The following is a 14162-nucleotide window of genomic DNA, read 5'->3' as shown; positions in this document are numbered from 1 at the left end:
TGAAGCCTGTCCTTCTAAAATTAGTCTATTGTAAGCAAACCATTGAGAGGTCAGTATTGACATCAATCAGAATTTGGTATACCACAACCCCAGAAATACAGTAATATTTTCTCTTCTGATACACTGTCCCAGCAGGAAATCAATATCATAAAAAACACCATAATGCAGAATAAGTACAAACTATGTCAGGCAAAAACCCTAAACAGGTTAACAGAACTCAAGTCAGGAATAGTACAGAACAATAGACTAGTCTCAGAATTCTCTAATAATTACAAATATGAATGTTAATTTAAATTTAAATGAATGTCTGCTAAAAATTTAGGAGACAGGCATCTTAAGATCATCTTCAAAACCTACAAATGTAAAAAAAAAGCTTCTTTTATACAATAATAGAAAGCACCAATTTAGGACTTTGGGTCTTGTTTTTCTGTTACAATTAGAAATGTTTCCTGTACTCACAATGCAAGTGGCTGTGCTTTGAAGATCCAGGTTTGAATTCACTGAAATATTAGCTAGTTAGTATTCTATTGTATGATTTAAAAAATTCAGTTGTAAGGCTTTCTGCCAATATGAACAGCAGAGTGGACTAAGTCTCTGCTCTCCAACCAACTTGTGGATTCATGTCTCACTGTGGCATGGATGTTTGTGGATGTCTTCATGTGAATTTTCATGACCCAGTGTGAGAGCATCATTCTTATTACAATAAAGTGGCTTGAACAAGTTTTGTTTAGTCTCTATAACATACTTTCTAAATTACCTAACCCTGAGTCACTCACTTTTCATGGGTAGGAAAGTTATCTACATGTTAATTGGAATGATTGACTAAGTATTTTGAAAATTTTGGAAACAAATAAGCCTCAAGAGATTCTCTATCACCAATACCCCTTTACACTCTCCACAAATTTCCTTCATCAACTAATAACTCAATATTACCTCTATACCCCCAGTGTTTCTTAAACTGTAACTCTGCAAAAACTTATATAGGCTTACAAGAACATACTCCTAAATTGTATTATGTGTAATTTCTAAGGGAATAGAAGGACCTTCAGTGAGGACAGTCTTAACAGACATGACTCACCAGTTATTATGAGTTGGTGAAATCATTAATATTACTGTAATGATTTATTAACTTTATTTACCAATATGAGTAAACAGTATTAAGTTAGATTTTACTTGTATAATAACAAGCATCCTAACTTTCTTTTTTTTGGATCCATTCAGTTTCAGCAGGTAAACCATGTTTTATTCTAACAAGGATATATTATATATTGACAGATCTTTCTGCAGACATAGCATTGCAAAATTTGAAAAACAATTTATTACTTGATAAATTTTAGGTAAAAATTCATAGTGAATATGAGCCTAAAAGTGAAACATTTCAAATCCTATATGCAGAAACTGTTGAAAATTCACTTATGTAAAAGTGAATACTAATCTTGCAAGGGATTTTTTCCTCCTAACCAGGGATGCAGTCAGATATATACTTTCAGAAACCCTTTCATTACTTAACCATGCACTACTAATTCCTCTACCATGTAGATTTTCAAGTCAAGAGTATCACTTTTAGTTACTTTCTCAGTGAGCTCTCACATGATTTTTCACTTTCTCTGTTAAAACTGCATGATCATTCTGACTAGCTGGTGGAACAACAGTCACCTCATTTATAGATGGGTGTTATTACTATATCTAATATTTCTGTGGACACTAAGTCTCTTCCATCATGTGCTGCTTAAGGTAGTTATCCCTCAGAAAGAAACTCAACGTGTTCTCTTAACCTTCTCTTGCATGTTTCCACTTTGTTATAATCTATATCCCATACCTGTTATCATTCATAAAAATAATAACCATGGGAACATAACTGGGGATATGTAAGAGGTTTATTAATCTAGACAGTCCAGTTCTCTTCATATGACCCAGGTCTGCATCAGCACCCTAACTTTATATTTTGTCCTGTTATCTCACACCAAATAGGTTCAACCACACTGACTGTAATGTCACTCACATTAACATTACCCATGTTTGGAAGTATCTTTGTAATCGTTATCAATAGTCCTCTGCATTTCATATCCTATCTATCCTTCCTGAATATAATGCATCTATCACAATTACTTCTATAAGAATATACTCTTATCAATCAGTTCTCACTAATATGAATAAATTTTGCACATTTGCCCTTACCAATGCCGAGGACTCACTGTTTTTATTCCCGATAATTCAAGTAGCAGTCACAATTGTCCACCAGACAAACAGCTATTCAAATAAACCTTAAAACTTAACTGATTCAAATAAGTAGCCTGAATTAATTTCTTAATCAAATACCCTACACCCATCTTATAATCATTTTTTTTTCTTTGCCAGAATTAATTCTGACATTCTTGGGTAATGTATTAAATCTCTATTTAACTAAATCTCCATTAAACTACCATTCCTTTCCCCCTCTCATTATAATCACAATTTAGACCTATCATAATAAAATAGGTCTCATCAATGCACACATCGATTCTTCCATGAAACCTCCTTGAAACAATTTCCTCTACCTATATTACTCTTCCAATGAACAACTATTTCTCCAAGCAATTTATTCCAAATTCATTTAAGTGCAATCCATTCTGTAACTACAAATCCTTTCAAGTATTAAAATTATTCAACACATCAACATTATTATCAACTTTCCACCAGAAAGGCTGATGATGTCCACATAGAGTGACAACAGCACGAGCTGCATGAAATATCCAACTTTTTGACTTGAGGTTTCTGTTATATGAATGATCCACTGTGGCTTATCTGGTATAAACCATGAATAAGAAACACTAAGTAAGAAAGAAATTGCTTAATAAACCAGTTTCCTACAACTTACAGTGTACATCTTCAGGATAAATTATAAGTCTGAAACAACCCAGTGATTTCTAAAGTAACAACTGTCAGAGGTTTAATAGAGACATACATTAGGTATAGTATAATGTTTTAAATAACGGCTTCACATGTGTAAGAAAAAACTAAATAGAATTTATTACTCCTACATATTTTGCTCAATATGTCATGAGCTTCATTCAGACAGAAGGCAGAAGAACGGATAACAACATTTAAGCGAGTCTTACAATATCATCATTTAATATTTATTTGTATATATTATATATTCTTTATATATTATTATTTACTTGTTGTTATCCATGATTCTGCCTTCTCTCTTTATGAAGCTCATGACATATTGAGCAAAATTTATAGGAGTAATAAATTCTATTTAGTTTTCTCTTACATGTATGAAGCTGTTATTTAACACATTATACAGCAACAACAACTGTCATGGACAGAACAAATGATGGTGAACAGAGTACCGAGATGTCAGATGCATGGCACATTGTTGCACTGTGTTGTACACCCTCTGTCCAAAAAGAAACCGAACTTTTGATAGAACATAAAACACAGGCCAATTATAATTATTCAAATCATTTATTTCAATCAATATACTCTCCCTCAGCTTTGATGCAGTGTTTGGCATGGTCAATTAATTCATTAAATGAGTTTTTTTATCAGTTCTTGGGATACTGTTGAGGGTCATGGTTACTGCCGCTTGAACGTTTTCAATGGTGTTGCGTCGCTTTCCTTTCATCGGCAAATGAAGTCGGGAGAAGAGAAAGAAGTCACAGGGTCCTAAATCAGGTGAATACAGCGAGTGATCCAACACAATAACTCAGTTTTTGCTCAAAAACTGGCTCACAATGTTCGAACGATGAGATTGTGCATTATCGTGCATAAGTGACCAGCTGCATGCATCACGATATTTTCATGCTGTACATGACAAATTCTCACTATCAATCGCTTCAAAACTTCGAGATAAAACTCACCATTGACAGTTTGGCCAGGCAGAATGAGTTCTTTGTGGATAATGCCCTTGGAATCAGAGAAACATATCAGCATTGTCTTTATTTTGACTTGTTTAAGGGACTTTTTTGGGATGCCCCTCTTCTGGTGATCTCCACTCAGCACTTTGTTTTGGGCTCATACTCAAAACACCACGTTTTGTAACCAGTAATGATCATTTCAAGGAAGTTTGAGTCCTTTTAATGAGGTTCTTGCAGTGCTCAATTTGATACATTTTTTTGGTCGTCAGTCAACTTGTGGGGAACAAACCACGAATTCAATTTACAAAGGCTCAAACTCTTGGTCAAAATGTTGCACACAGTTGATTTTGGAATCCCCAATTCATCTTCACTCAATCTCACGGACGATTTCGCGTTTTCTTTGATGAAATCACGCACTTTTTGGATGTTAACTTTGCTCGGTCCAGTTTTTGGATGGTCCGGCTTTCCACTGTCCTCAAGTGTCTCACGACCACTTTGAAATCGCTTAAACCACTCGTAAACTTGAGTACAGGATAAGCATTCATCACTGTATGCTTTTTGAAGCATTTGATGCATTTTATTTTGGTAAAACTTTTACAAAGTTTAACACACAAGTCAATCACAGCTCTCTGTTTGAAACTTATTTTCTGACCGTTCGTCAAAAACACTGTCACTCTTGGTACTACAACTCTGCTTCTAATGTCATAAACAGTTGACACAATGCTAATAAAGGTTGCTGCTTTTGACAACAAAAAGATATAACAGGTGGTGCCACTAGTTTCTTCTATTTTCGAAAAGTTCGGTTTCTTTCTGGACAGAGGGTGTATAATGACTATTGTATTCTGATTCACAGCTATGCAGGGCTTTAATATATGCTGACCAAAGTTGGTTTGAAATGAGACCTTAGTTTTTGTTATGACAGATTGGACAATATTTGACATTATTTGAACCTACATACACAGTTGTTGAATTCGAAATATGGCATTTTTGGAAGCCTCCAAAGCATCTGATATTTTTCTTTGGTGGTATGAAATGCTAATTCTGATTTGTATGCAGGTTATTATTTCATAACTTTAACATGGTCTTTCATATAAGGACTTCTAGCATACCTATGAGACTTAACAGATACTGACCTCAGTTAATGCAGAATACAATGCATGAAAACAAATCTCACAGAGAAGAAATTCACAAATCATAGAAATGACAAAAATGGAGAATTTACCAGGGGATAAAGCAGTTTTTAACCTATGTTCACATACTCTATAGCTGAGTGCAATATATTATCAAAAGGATTGAATTTTCCACATCACTTAATCAGATATTGATAGTTGAACATAATGGTAAACTTCTTCAGATTCATTCCCACTCCAGTGGGGTTGCAAAACCTACAAACATGAAACATGCAGGAAGATTATATTCATATGCTTTTTCTATTAAAGATCATATAACAAAATGAGGCATTGTACAGAATCTTGCTCTGAATCCCACTTGCTCCTATGGCTGTGCATCATCCAAAAATCTGGTGATTCTATTTAATATAATTGATATAAAAATTTTGTACAACTGTGATAAACTGACTGGCCTATAGTCATTGATATCATTCATCTCTGCTGACCTCTTTACATAATAAGATAACCAATTTCTGTAGTTACATTGAGCGTATCCCATACGATCTTATGTAACTGTGAACGAAATGATTTTGTGTGTTCTGCTTAACAGACCATCTTCTCCAGGACTTATTCTTTGCTTTCCAAATTCCTTCTATTATAATCGGCAGTTCTAAATCAGCCACATTTAAATACAGTGGAGGATTTGTTTCCTTGTCTTCGTATCTCCATAAAAATCATTATATATTTTTTGTATTGTAGTGTACTATTGCTTGCTTATTTTTTCAATTTTGGAATCCATTTTTTTCTTCCATGTAACCCGTTAACCATTTTCAGATATTTATTTTCCTTATTATGTTCTGAATTGCTCTCAGATTATATTTTCGATATTTCTGATTTCTTTTCTAATTAATTTTCACATTTCCACAAATTCTATACTGGTCTTTGTTATTTGTGTGTCTCCGATTCCTTAATTCTTTCCTTTTTTTGATTCAACCAAGATTTTTTTTTTTTTTTTTTTTAATAATAATCTATTTGCTGGTAATAATTTTCTTAAACTTTTAGTTTTTTGTTGAAGCTACTTCTTTCATTCTATCAGATAAGCCTGATTCATTCATATTTCGTTCTTTCCATTATTTCCTCTAATTTTTCTTTATGGTTATTTATATCTTCATCTTCTAGCATTCATTACCAATTTCAATCTCTCTCTCTGTTTAATTTTATCCATACTCTCACTAGCCTATTATCACTATCATAATTAAACTGGCTGACAACAGACAGATACATTTTCTAGAATTTTCATGCTATTTATTGGTGATCTCTTCAGGTCCATTTAATTTGCTTTTTAAAGAAAATATTTCTTATATAAAATCACTTCCTCTCAGCAAATTCAGGTTTTTGTCCTCTTTCATTTTTTGGCCCATGCCTTGCACACTTGCAAGGAGATCCTATATTACCCAAACTGTTTTCTGCTACACCAAAAGTCAAAGAATGTCTCATGGGTAAATTATGAAATAAAGACCAATGGAAAAAATAAAAATCACTTATGTTTTGCAGATGACATTCTTTTAGAAAAAATAAATAAAATAAAAAAAATCTGGAAATACTAAATGACCAAGATAGAAAATGTGGGGAAAAAAAGTTTATAGATTAACTTAACTGATGACAAATTAAAATCATATTAAACTAAAATTAGCAGATGGTCCTATTGAAATTGTGGAGGATTATACTAATCCTTGGTTAATTAGTTAGTTTTAAGGACAAACAAGATAAGTAGATAAATCGCACAAGGTAATCACACAAAGCATTTTGACTGTGTCAAGATCATCTGTTAGGAGATCTACCTGTATGCTTAAAAATAAAGCTGTTTAAGCATTATTCCAACATTTACGTATATGCGATATGAGCAATGCCTAAAAAACAGGAAGAGAGGTTGCATGTGACCCAAAGGGCCTTGGAGATGATCCACATAACAAAAATACAACAGAAAAAATACTAGAATTAGAGAGATGACTGGAATAGATGATATTGTGAAGTACTATAAAACACGGATATGGATAAACATATTAACAGACTGAAAGATGAAAGGTTGACAAAATGGGTGTTCAAACAGGTATTCACAGGTGTTCTGCAAGAGAGTGGAAGGTGCTACACGTGGCGATTATTGGTGCTGAAAGATAGGTTCTTTTGAAAGAATTCGGCAAAATTAACTCATTCATTTTGTATTATATTTATGACTATTTGATTAACTGTAAGGTTAGTGTGTTTAATTTTTAGTCTTCAAAGGTTTTATTTTTTGTTTCATTGCATGGTGTACTATGAGTCATGGCACAGAAAAGCAAAATAATGGTGGCTGATTTTAACATACGTGATTTTGTTCGCTTCAGCATATGTGAAATATATGCCATTTGCAGAACGAGATTTATGGAACAAGAACAAAACTGCTGATGGTTGGGAGGAAATCAAAGCAAATAAAATAGTTGAATTACTGAGGGAGAATTTTGCAGGGATGTACCTACCATTTTTTTTAATTGATCTTATTCATGCAGTAAAACAAATAATAGAAAAAGCAGAAGAAAACCAATTGCCTCTCTGTTCAGCCTTTATCGATTATGAAAAAGCATTCAATTCCATCAAAACTAATGTAATAATCAAAGCACTCCAGAATCAGGGAGTTCCTGGAGAATATATGGACCTCCTCCAGGAAATATACCTTTAATAAATCCTCCATGATTTATTGTTACTTCACACAAGTAACAATAAAATATCAATTGAAAAAGGTATCCGACGGAGACTCTCTATCACCCAAAATCTTTACAACAGTCCTTCAAGAAATATTTAATAATATAAACTGGACAAACCTTGGTATAAAAATTGATAACAGAGACTTAACACACCTAAAATATGCAGATGATATCATAATTTTTGCAAACACTCCAGAAGACCTATATCATGAAAGCAAAAAAGTCAGTCTAAAAATAAACAGAGAAAAAACTAAAATCATGTTTAATCATTTTGTAATACCAAAAAACATAATAATAGAAAACAATTTCTTGGAAAGAGTCTCTTCATATACATACTTAGGTCATCTCATTGATCTAAACTGTGGACTCCAAAAAGAAATAAATAGGAGAGTTCAACTTGCCTGGGGTGCATTCAGAAAACTGAAAAGCATTTTTCAAAACAATGATGTCCCACTCTGTTTAAAACAGGAAGACATTTAACCAGTGTATACTGGTTAAATGTGTAAGAGTGTGGTTAACAACAGTATTAGGATTGGGTTGCTAGAAGTGGTTACAAGTGCTTCATCAGTGAATGAGTTTAAGGAGAGGTATAATAGGTACTGTGTGAATGATGGATTTCTCACGATAAGTCTTCTGACTTCATGAAGATTCCTGTATAATAATAATAATAATAAATTCCTAATTCTTTATATATTCCTTTCTTTCCTTATTTACCAAGCTCTTTTCTAATCTCTCCAACTTGTGTTTCAGACTTTTTGTCGAACGCTTCATCCCCCCTCCCCCCAATTATTTCCAAATCTCCTTTCTATCAACATCATGCATTTGAACACACCACCACCAACATGGTCAGCCTAGACATTACCACATATCTTAAGGGAACATTCCTGGTAGCCTTGCATACCTGTTTAATAAGTCTTACAACAGCACAGGTTGAAAGGGAATGAAAGAAAGTAAGAACTGTTCCAATGCATAACGATGCTATTAGGCTGTGGCTACAAATCATAGGCCAATCTGTATATCTGGAGTTGCAGTTAAGGTATTGGAGAGATTAGTGAGAATATACAGAAATGGATAGATAACTCTAGTATTCTTCGTGATTATCAGCTTGGATTTGTTAAAGGAAAGTAATGTTTTGCAAATATACTTATGTATATACCAGGCCCATTCAGAAAGTAAGGTCTGTTCACAATTTACCACCAAAAATTATACAGGAGGGGAGTTCCATGTATGTTGTATCATAGAGTGACTCATTAGCTAGCTACTGACTATTATCATTTATTGTCTTCTATAAATAACTTATATTGAGTGCTGTGATAAAAAAATCCAGCCAGTAGCGAAGTTCGTGTTGCAATATGGTTTCTGATGGAAAACGACAGTGATGTAGAAATTCACTGATGACTGTGTAAGGTTTATGGGCCTAATGTAAGGAGTGACAGCAAGGTTATCTAAGCAATGATGTTCATTTGTTTAAAGAAGGGTACAATAGTGTTCATAGTTAAGAGGGAAGTGGCCGGCCAAGTGTCGTGAAATCATTTGATGGAAAGAATGAACATGAAAATTCTAAAATTTTCTGCTGAATTCCTGAATGTTTCATTCTCAGTCATTAAAGAAGTTGTGACAGAAAAGCAGGAGGTATAAGAAATTGTGTACCATCAAAAATGCTGACCAACGTGCATAAATAGCGACAAGTGATATCAGCTCAAAATGTTTTTGAGCATTACAAAAATGAAGGAGAAACTATTTTCTTGTATCATAACTGGTGGCAAAATGTGGATTTCATACACAAATGTCAAGTCAAAACAACAATTAATGCAGTGGAACCATTCATCATCTCTCAAAGCAAACAATTTCAAACAGACACTGTCAGTCAAAAAAAAAAAAAGGTGGCCATTGTCATCTGGGACCAAAAAGTGATCTTGCTTGTCAATTTTCTTCAGCGAGGAAGAACAATTAATGTTAATGCATATTGTGAAATGGCGAAAAAACTCAGATGAGAAATTCACCACACCCTACAGCCCTGATGTCCAGTGATTAACCTCTTGTTCCTTCCTGCATATGAAGCAGTGGATTCCCATCTCAGCACTTTGAAGAATATGAAGAACTGCATGACTCAGTGGTTGAACTCACTGGTGTGGCATACTTTTTTGATGTGGTATGAAGAAGTTGGTGCTATGATACCAAACATGCCTGAAAGTCAATGGAGAGTATGTGGAAAACTAAATTATATATGTAGGTATTTTTAGCATATAATAATACTTTTTTTCTTCTCTACCAGTTTTTTTTTTTATTTTAATTCTTGATTCTTGACTGGACCTTACTTTCTGGATGTACCTCATACTATAGCTTTTGAAAGATTGCCACAGAATAAGATAAGTAAACTGACATGGATGGGACTGAATAACAGACTAGTGACTCGGACAATAGCATACTTAGAATTTGCCAAGGCTTTTGAAAGATTACCACACAACAAGCTGATAACTAAACTGAAATGGATGGGATGATAACACAATAGTGAGCTGAATAGGTGACTAGCCATCATATAAGTATGAACAAGTTGTACGAGGGGAAGGGGGAATAAAAAGTTCTCATAAACATCTAGAACAAAAATTATATTAAAGCAACTGATATCTACCCACAAGAAAGAACATACCTTAAAACCCTTTAATCCCCATGTTTCATTAAATTGTAATAATCTGTTCTTTTTCTTTAGGATATATAAGAAGACATGTCAGAGATTTTGAAGAAGTTCAAAGACACAGAAGTGCAGGCCATCATCAAATTTTTTGTTGCAAGAAAAGTCCGCAACTGAGATTCACCAAACTTAGTGTGAGACTTTAGGGTCTGTGCACCAGCATATCCAACAGCTGCCAGATGGGTGGCCAAGTTAAAAACTGAGCATCTTGAGACAACAGATGCCCCGAGGTCAGGAAGACCTTCCACAGCAATCACACCTGAAAACATCAATGCAATGGTATTCACCTATTGATGATAGGTGAATACCAGCCAAAAAACATTGCAAAGACTCTGGGAATATCCAGGTTATGAGTTGGGGTCATTATCTACCAACATCTGACAAGCAGAAGCTCACAGTGGAGTGGGTCCCCAAATGTGTGCTGTCATCTCAAGGGATTTTGGATCATTCTGAGAAATCAGGTGCAAAGTTTTTGGCTCGTATTGTGACTGTTGATGAAACATGGTTTCATCACTATGACCCAGAGACCAAACAACAGTCAATGGAGTGGAGACACAAAGGCTCTCCGTGGCCAAAGAAGTTCCAAACTCAAAAATCAACAGGGAAAGTTCTTGCCATTGTCTTTTGCGATATGGATGGTGTAATCCTTACCAAGTACCTCAAAAAAGGTGAAACTGTTACAGCTGCAGTTTATTCAACAGCTATTAAGGAAATGAAGGAGGTACTAAAGGAAAAATGCCTTGAGAAACCGAACAGAGGTGTGTGTTGCTTTTGCAAGACAACGCACCTGCTCACGAAACCCAACAGACAATACACAACTTGAGCTTTCAATGTCTGCCTCACCCACCCTATTTGCAACACTTGGTGGCATTTATTTTCTATTCCAAAATATAAAGAAACACTCGAAAGGAACAAATTTTACCACAGATGAAGTCATATCTGCAGCTGAGGAAGCTGCAGATATGACTTTTTTTTTTTTTTTTTTTTCTCTCAGAGAATTGCAAATAATGCAGCAGTGTTGTAACAAATGTATAACGCTTCATGGGGAATATGTAGAATAACGTGCAAATTATATGGTTCTACCTCAATTCCTTCATGGTGATTATTACAACTCTTCAGCATACAAGGGTGTGATATCATGAAAGATAAAGATCATTGTGCTGTGCTGCAGGGGTCTCTTTTCGGGCCATTGTTATTCAACGTGTATATTAATGATATCAGAACTGGTTTAACTGGAGATATGCAACTCTTTGCAGATGATGCAAAATTGGGGATAGAATAATGAGGAGTTGGGCAGATGTAGTTTTACAGGACTTGAAGAGATTGTATAATGGCCAGGAAAATATCAGTTCCATGTTGCAAAGTTTAAGTTTCTGAAATTTGCTGAGGAATGGGAAGTATACACTTCATGAGAAAAGTCTGAAGGAATTAGGGGAGATGCAAGATCTAAGAGTGATGGTGGACAAGAACCTGAAGCTCAGGGGCTACTCTTCACATGTTGTGAAGTCATCAGCATTGGATTATTACAATGATGAGCAGAAATAGAGGTTATTGTTCCGCTATATAAGGCATTGATCAGGCCTCATATGGATTATCAAGCACAGATTTGGTCGCCTGGGTTTCATGATGATGAAGATATGTTGGAAAGGGTCCAGAGAAGACTGACTAAGGTCGTACTGGTCTTTGAAATGTGTGGTATGAAGTCTTATTGAGGGAATGCAATTTGTAAAATCTTTTGAATAAGAGGAGGAGAGGGGTTGAGACATACAAGTTGGTCAGAAGTTATTACTAGGTTAACAAAAGAAAATTTTCATAGAATGGAAGGGGAGGGACAAGAGGCTATCCCTGGGAACTATATAAGGAGGGTTTGAGAAAAGGAGCAAGTTCTTTACATTGAGAGCAGTTGGTGAGTGTAAGTTTAAGGCATGGGTTCGATGAGCTTTGTGCGATAGTATGATAGTATTTGTGCAACACAGGGTATCGTTTTGGGAGCATCCTGAAACACTATGACATTCTTTTAGGTCATCATTCAGTTTGGCTGAAGTTAAAATGTGTGAAAAATCTGTGGGAGTCAGGTTTCCTAATATAAATTATTGTTTTGAGGTGCTGGATGAAATTATTGCCTAAGAAAATAAGGCCAGTTTATTATGTCTGTTAATGTATGTTCTTGGACTGGTTTACATGTTTTCAGATGACAAACCTGAGTTTCTCTGTATGGAATATTATATTATATAAGCAATAAACTCCAGGGTATTTTAATGAACCATATTTAGACTCACAAATTGAAGTAAGGATAGTAATTTTATGAAAGGAGTGAATAATGTCATTTTATGATATTGAAGGATCCTGACTAGCTGGACAGTAATGGAGTCAATATTGGGAAAAGGAATATATCCTCTAATTTCATCAAGCTATAATTGAGACCAAACCTGGAACTTTTCAAGTTATTTCAGGCCTCACGCTGAGTAATGAAATTCATTTAACCTAACTGCAAACATCTATGCCTATGATGGGATTTTTATCCACAGCCTATTGGTTGAAAAGTGGAAATGTTATCTGCTCAACCAACCAGGATGGTAGCATGATAAATAATTGTTAACTACAATTATGAATATTATATCACACAATATGAATAGCTAAAAGATATATCTTGTAATTACAGAAATCACCAATTCAGTGGAAACCAGCTAAGCATGCTAACTCAGAGAGAGAGAGAGGGGGTGGGGGGGGAGTTGTAGCTAACTATTTTGCCTTTCATTTCTCCATTACAGTTCAAGCTTAGTACGAACTTTGCAAACAAATTTTGATTATTACCAAACATACAATCAGCCAGTTTTGAACTTATCCATTTTTTTTTTTTTTTTTTTTTTTTTTTTTTTTAATTACAAAGCCTCTATTTAACAATAATTCTCATGACACTCATGACAGATTAGGATCTATAAACATCAGTATCTTGTGCAAGTTAAGGGTGCAATAAACCAGACAATATGTTCTAGGAAGTCACAAAGCGAGTAATTTTTGAAACATCCATGCTACAGTGGAATTCAAACCCACAGCCTCCTGGTAACACAGCTAGAATTGTATACATTCAGCACTAATGCTAGTAAGAGAATTGTACAGTTAGACAATCATATGGTTTCTACTGTAATTATGTTTCGTACATAAGATGATGATTTCACCGATGTTTTCATCCCAAAGGTTAACCAATATAACTATAAAATAGTTTCATGCATTTTCTAGTAATTAGTTTTCATTCACTTTTGAAATAAATCTATAACAATTATTTTGTCGTAATATACTGGTGCATATAGAGGAATAATTTTATTTTGAAATGGTGGCTGTTGTCCTATATTTTTAGGCATATATTCAGTTAGAGAAGTAGGATTATCTCATTTTCAACAACACTGATGGTAATCATTCCAACATTTTCCTGGGCAAAGGCCAATTCCGCCACAATCAAGACAAGCGTAACGTGTTCTTTTTCGTTTACCACTATTCCTGTCACTGCATACTACGCAGTCACTGTATCTCCCAGCTGGAAGCTGTGTCATATTTTGATGATTCTGAGATCCAATTGAACTTGGGTCCACATCTTTTAACCAAGTAGGTTGACGACCTCTTCGCCTTGGCTTCATGCAAGCAAAATAAGTCTCAGCAAATCCTGTGTTGAACTTTAGAGGATCCAATTGATTGCCACCTGAGGTGGAAAGCACAAATGCTACTATTTCTACTAATAATAAACACTTTTAAACAAAATATTATTACAGGTACAAAATCC

At 34.6% G+C, this 14162-nt stretch overlaps 1 protein-coding gene across 4 annotated transcripts in view; it reads right to left on the bottom strand.

Moving 5' to 3' along the window:
• Nucleotides 1-14162, bottom strand: part of LOC150099088 (uncharacterized) — a 330865-nt gene that overhangs the window by 93342 nt on the left and 223361 nt on the right. The gene's annotated exons all lie outside the window — the stretch shown is intronic.

The sequence above is a fragment of the Typopeltis vanoorti genome, chromosome 15, assembly GCF_054136105.1.
Source record: "Typopeltis vanoorti isolate ZY-2024b chromosome 15, IOZ_Tvanoo_1.0, whole genome shotgun sequence".
Taxonomy (NCBI): Eukaryota; Metazoa; Arthropoda; class Arachnida; order Uropygi; family Thelyphonidae; genus Typopeltis; species Typopeltis vanoorti.
This window is presented reverse-complemented; position numbering and strand designations above follow the sequence as displayed.